This window comes from Arachis hypogaea, chromosome 9 (genome assembly GCF_003086295.3).
Source record: "Arachis hypogaea cultivar Tifrunner chromosome 9, arahy.Tifrunner.gnm2.J5K5, whole genome shotgun sequence".
Taxonomy (NCBI): domain Eukaryota; kingdom Viridiplantae; phylum Streptophyta; class Magnoliopsida; order Fabales; family Fabaceae; genus Arachis; species Arachis hypogaea.
In genome coordinates, this window is record NC_092044.1 from 81118439 (window position 1) to 81125002 (window position 6564).

The 6564-nt window shown below is 36.2% G+C and overlaps 1 non-coding gene across 1 annotated transcript; it reads right to left on the bottom strand.

Annotated features, from left to right (window-relative positions):
* Positions 1–6123: 6123 nt before the first annotated feature.
* On the bottom strand, positions 6124–6227 carry LOC112713597 (small nucleolar RNA R71). The gene has a single exon (XR_003158568.1). It is a non-coding gene; the product is annotated as a small nucleolar RNA R71 (small nucleolar RNA).
* Between the last annotated feature and the right edge of the window lie 337 nt (positions 6228–6564).

The following is a 6564-nucleotide window of genomic DNA, read 5'->3' on the forward strand; positions in this document are numbered from 1 at the left end:
GATCAAGTTCTAGAGGACATATGCCTCCTTGGAACTAAGTGGATAACCAATTCAAAGGGTGTCCCAAACCAACTCAAGAGGGGAGACCTCAAACCAATTGCAAGAGGTTGGCTAGACTTTATTGGGCGTTCCATATTGCCCACTAGCAACCGTTCTGAGGTCACTATCAAGAGAGCAGTGATGATTCATTGCATTATGCTTGGAAAAGAAGTGGAGGTTCATCATCTGATTGCTTGTGAGATCTACACAATTGCAAATAAGAATTCCACTGAAGCCAAACTGGCTTACCCAAGCTTGATCTCCTTGCTCTGTAAAGAGGCTGGGGTAAAGATGGGAGTAGATGAATTCATACCCATTGAACATCCAATCACCAAGAAGTCAATGGAAGGACAAATGCAAGACAACTCTATCAAAAGGAGGGCGCAGGAGTTCCTCCCTGAATTTCCTGAAATTGGCTACTGGGCCAGCCTAGAAGCATCTATCACCAAGTTGCAAGAAACTATGGAGCAACTTAAGGAAGAACAGCAGAATCAGAACTGCATGCTCTGCAAATTGCTGAAGGAACAAGAGAAGCAGGGGCGTGAACTTCAAGAACTGAAACGCCAAAAATTCTCCCCTCAATTTAAGGGAGCATCCACTTCTCAAAATCAAGGTTGTTGAGTCCTAACTCTGTGAAAACCTCTATCATTAGGAGCCTATTTAAATTTTTGTTTTCTATTTTTTTTAGTCTCATCTTATATCTATTTTTAAGTCTTGTTCTTAATTCATAATTAATAAAATTTAAAATTCATGTCTTAAAGCTATGAATGTCCTATGAATCCATCACCTCTCTTAAATGAAAAATGCTTTAATCACAAAAGAACAAGAAGTACAGGATTTCGAATTTATCCTTGAAACTAGTTGAATTAGTTTGATGTGGTGACAATACTTTTTGTTTTCCGAATGAATGCTTGAACAGTGCATATGTCTTTTGAATTTGTTGTTTTGAGAATGTTAAAACTGTTGGCTCTTGAAAGAATGAGGGAAAAAGAGAACTGTTATTGAGGATCTGAAAAATCATCAAATTGATTCTTGAAGCAAGAAAAAGCAGTGATTCAAAAAAAACGAAAAAAAAGAAAAAAAAGAGAAGAAAAAGAAAGAAATAAAGTTGTGATCCAAGGCAAAAAGAGTGTGCTTAAGAACCCTGGACACCTCTAATTGGGGACTCTAGGAAAGCTGGGTCATAATCTGAAAAGGTTCACCCAAGTACGTGTCTGTGGCATGTATGTATCCGGTGGTAATACTGGATGACAGAGTGCTTTGGGCCACAGCCAAGACTCATGACATAGCTGTGTTCAAGAATCATTATACTTAACTAGGAGAATCAATAACAATATCTGAGTTTTGAGTTCCTATAGATGCCAATCATTCTGAACTTCAAAGGATAAAGTGAGATGCCAAAACTGTTAGGAAGCAAAAAGCAACTGGTCCCGCTCATCTAATTGGAGCTGAGTTTCCTTGATATTTTGGAGTCTATAGTATATTCTCTTCTTTTTATCCTACTTTGATTTTCAGTTGCTTGGGGACAAGCAACAATTTAAGTTTGATGTTGTGATGAGCGGATAATTTATACGCTTTTTGGCATTGTTTTTAGTATGTTTTTAGTATATTTTAATTAGTTTTTAGTATACTTTTAGTAGTTTTTAGTTAAAATTCACTTTTCTGGACTTTACTTTGAGTTTGTGTGTTTTTCTGTGATTTCAGGTATTTTCTGGCTGAAATTGAGGGTCCTGAGCAAAAATCTGATTCAGAGGCTAAAAAGGACTGCAGATGCTGTTGGATTCTGACCTCCCTGCACTCGAAGTGGATTTTCTGGAGCTACAGAAGCCCAATTGGCGCACTCTCAACGGCGTTGGAAAGTAGACATCCTGGGCTTTCCAGCAATGTATAATAGTCCATACTTTGCCCGAGATTTGATGGCCCAAACTGGCGTTGCAAATCAGCTTCAGAATTCCCAGCGTTTAACGCTGGAACTGGCATAAAAATTGGAGTTAAACGCCCAAACTGGCATAAAAGCTGGCGTTTAACTCCAGAAAAAGTCTCTACACATGAAAGCTTCAATGCTCAGCCCAAGCACACACTAAGTGGACCCAGAAGTGGATTTTTACGTCATTTACTCATTTCTGTATACCCTAGGTTACTAGTTCACTATTAATAGGATCTTTTGACATTGTATCAGTACCTCATGACACTTTACACGTTTCTTTGTGTACCTTCTACGGCATGAGTCTCTAAACCCCATGGTTGGGGGTGAGGAGCTCTGCTGTGTCTTGATGGATTAATGCAATTACTACTATTTTTCATTCAATCATGCTTGCTTCTATTCTAAGATATCACTTGTTCTTAAACCGGATGAATGTGATGATCCGTGACACTCATCATCATTCTCAACTATGAACGTGTGCCTGACAACCACCTCCGTTCTACCTTAGATTAAGTAGATATCTCTTGGATTCTTTAATCAGAATCTTCGTGGTATAAGCTAGAATTGATGGCGGCATTCAAGAGAATCCGGAAGGTCTAAACCTTGTCTGTGGTATTCTGAGTAGGATTCAATGATTGAATGACTGTGACGAGCTTCAAACTCCTGAGGGCTGGGCGTTAGTGACAGATGCAAAAGAATCACTGGATTCTATTCCAACCCGATTGAGAACCGACAGATGAATAGCCGTGCCGTGACAGGGTGCGTTGAACATTTTCACTGAGAGGATGGGAGGTAGCCATTGACAACGGTGAAACCCTACATACAGCTTGCCATGGAAGGAGCCTTGCGTGCTTGAAGAAGAAGATAGTAGGAAAGCAGAGATTCAGAAGATGTAGCATCTCCAAAACCTCAACCTGTTCTCCATTACTGCAAAACAAGTACTTGTTTCATGTTCTTTTACTTTTCACAATCAACCCTGATAATTATTGATATCCTGACTAAGATTTACAAGATAACCATAGCTTGCTTCAAGCCGACAATCTCCGTGGGATCGACCCTTACTCACGTAAGGTATTACTTGGACGACCCAGTGCACTTGCTGGTCAGTTGTGCGGAGTTGCAAAAAGTGTGATTGCAATTTCGTGCACCATGGAGCTCTGCTGTACCTCAAGTTTTAATACAATTACTATTATTTTCTATCCAATTCGATTTATTCCTGTTCTAAGATATTCGTTGCACTTCAACATGATGAATGTGATGATCTGTGACACTCATCATCATTCTCACCTATGAACACACGTGATTGACAACCACTTCCGTTCTACCTTAGACCGGGCACATATCTTTTGGATTCCTTAATCAGAATCTTCGTGGTATAAGCTAGAATTAATGGCAGCATTCATGGGAATCCGGAAAGTCTAACATTGTCGGTGGTATTCCGAGTAGGATTCTGGGATTGAATGACTGTGACGAGCTTCAAACTCCTGAAGGCTGGGCGTTAGTGACAGACGCAAAAGAATCACTGGATTCTACTCCAACCTGATTGAGAACCGACAGATGATTAGCCATGCTGTGACAGAGCATTTGGACCTTTTTCACTGAGAGGATGGGATGTAGCCATTGACAACGGTGATGCCCTACATACAGCTTGCCATGGAAAGAAGTAAGAAGGATTGGATGAATGTAATAAGAAAGTAGAGATTCGGAAGGAACACAGCACCTCCATGCACCTATCTGAAATTCCCACCATTAGATTACATGAGTAACTTTATCTTTATTTCCTATTTATTTTATTTATCTTTTAATTATTTAATCCAATCACATTTGAATTAGCATGACTGAGATCTACAAGATGACCATAGATTGTTTCATACCAATAATCTCCGTGGGATCGACCCTTACTCACGTAAGGTACTACTTGGACGACCCAGTGCACTTGCTGGTTAGTTGTGCGAAGTTGTGACTAAGTGTAATTCACGTGTGAGAGCTACCAAATTATTGGAGCCATTGTTGATGATCACAAATCCGCCCACCAAGTTTTTGGCGCCGTTGCTGGGGATTGTTCGAGTATGGACAACTGACGGTTCATCTTGTTGCTCAGATTAGGTAATTTTCTTTTTATTTTCCTTTCAAAAAAGTTTTCAAAAATCTTTCAAAAATTTTTTCTTTATTTTCATTTTTCAAAAATATAATTTTCAAAAAAAATAATAAAAATACAAAAAAAATCATAAAATCATAAAAACCAAAAATATTTTGTGTTTCTTGTTTGAGTCTTGAGTCAATTTTTAAGTTTGGTGTCAATTGCATGCTTTAAAAATTTTTCTTGCGGTTTTCGAAAATTCATGCATTCATGGTGTTCTTCATGATCTTCAAGTTGTTCTTGACAAGTCTTCTTGTTTGATCTTGATGTTTTCTTGTTTTGTGTTGTATGTTGTTTTTCATATGCATTTTTGCATTCATAGTGTCCATGCATTAAAGAATTCTAAGTTTGGTGTCTTGCATGTTTTCTTTGCATCAAAAATTTTTCAAAAATATGTTCTTGATGTTCATCATGATCTTCAAAGTGTTCTTGGTGTTCATCTTAACATTCATAGTGTTCTTGCATGCATAATTGGTTTTGATCCAAAATTTTCATGTTTTGGGTCATAATTGTGTTTTTCTCTCTCATCATTAAAAATTCAAAAATAAAACAATATCTTTTCCTTATTTCCCTCCAAATTTTCGAAATTTTGGGTTGACTTGGTCAAAAAATTTTTAAAAATTAGTGTTTCTTACAAGTCAAGTCAAATTTTCAATTTTAAAAATCTTATCTTTTCAAAACTTTTTCAAAAATCAAATCTTTTTCATTTTTTATTTATTTTCGAAAATTTTAAAAATATTTTTCAAAAATATTTTTCTTAATATTATTTCATAATTTTCGAAATTATGCTAACAATTAATGTGATTGATTCAAAAATTTGAAGTTTGTTACTTTCTTGTTAAGAAAGGTTCAATCTTTAAATTCTAGAATCTTATCTTTTAGTTTCTTGTTAGTTAAGCAATTAATTTTAATTTTAAAAAAATTAAATCTTTTTCAACCATATCTTTTTATCATATCTTCTTATCTTATCTTTTTATCATATCTTTTTATCTTATCTTTTATCATATCTTTTTCAAAAATTTGATTTCAAAATATCTTATCTAACTTCTTATCTTCTTATCTTTTCAAATTTGATTTTAATATCTTTTTCAACTAACTATTTGACTTTTTGTTTGTTTCTTTTTCAAAACCACCTAACTACTTTTCCCTCTTTAATTTTCGAAAATATCTCATCTCTTTTTCAAAAATTCTTTTTAATTGTTTTAAATTTTAATTTTAATTATATCTTAGCTTTAATTTTCGAAAATCACTAACTACTTTTTCAAAATTATTTTCGAATTCTCCCTCTCTTCTCTTCTTCTATTTATTTATTTATTTACTAACACTTCTCTTCACCTCTCTTCATCTCCAATCACTGCCTCTATCCTCACCCTTGTGATTGGATTCTCCACTTTTATTCCTTTCTTCTTCTACTAATAATAATGATCCTCTTTGTCCAGATATAGAGGATTCTTCTTCCTTTTCTTTTTCTCTTCTCTTTCATATGAGCAGGAACAAGAAAAAAGACACTCTTGTTGAAGCTGATCCTGAACCTGAAAGGACTCTGAAGAGGAAACTAAGAGAAGCTAAATTACAACAATCCAGAGACAACCTTTCTGAAATTTTTGAACAAGAGAAAGAGATGGCATCCGAACCCAACAACAATAATGCAAGGAGAATGCTAGGTGATTTCACTAAACCAACGAACAAATTTGATGGAAGAAGCATCTCCATTCCGGCCATTGGAGCAAACAATTTTGAGCTGAAACCTCAATTAGTTGCTCTAATAAAACAGAACTGCAAGTTTCATGGACTTCCATCTGAAGATCCTTACCAGTTTTTAACTAAGTTCTTGCAGATTTGTGAGACTGTAAAGACGAATGGAGTAGATCCTAAAGTCTACAGGCTCATGCTTTTCCCTTTTGCTGTAAGAGACAGAGCTAGAACATGGTTGGACTCACAACCTAAAGATAGCCTGGACTCCTGGAATAAGCTGGTCACGGCCTTCTTGGATAACTTCTTTCCTCCTCAAAAGCTAAGCAAGCTTAGAGTGGATGTTCAGACCTTCAAGCAAAAAGATGGTGAATCCCTCTATGAAGCTTGGGAAAGATACAAGCAGATGACCAAAAAGTGTCCTTCTGACATGTTTTCAGAATGGACCATATTAGATATATTCTATTATGGTCTATCTGAGTTTTCCAAAATGTCATTGGACCATTCTGCAGGTGGATCCATTCACTTAAAGAAAACGCCTGTATAAGCTCAAGAACTTATTGACATGGTTGCAAATAACCAATTCATGTACACTTCTGAGAGGAATTCCGTGAATAATGGGATGCCTCAGAGGAAGAGAGTTCTTGAAATTGATGCTCTGAATGCCATATTGGCTCAGAACAAAGTGTTGACTCAGCAAGTCAACATGATTTCTCAAAGTCTGAATGGATGGCAAAATGCATCCAACAGTACTAAAAAAGCAGCTTCT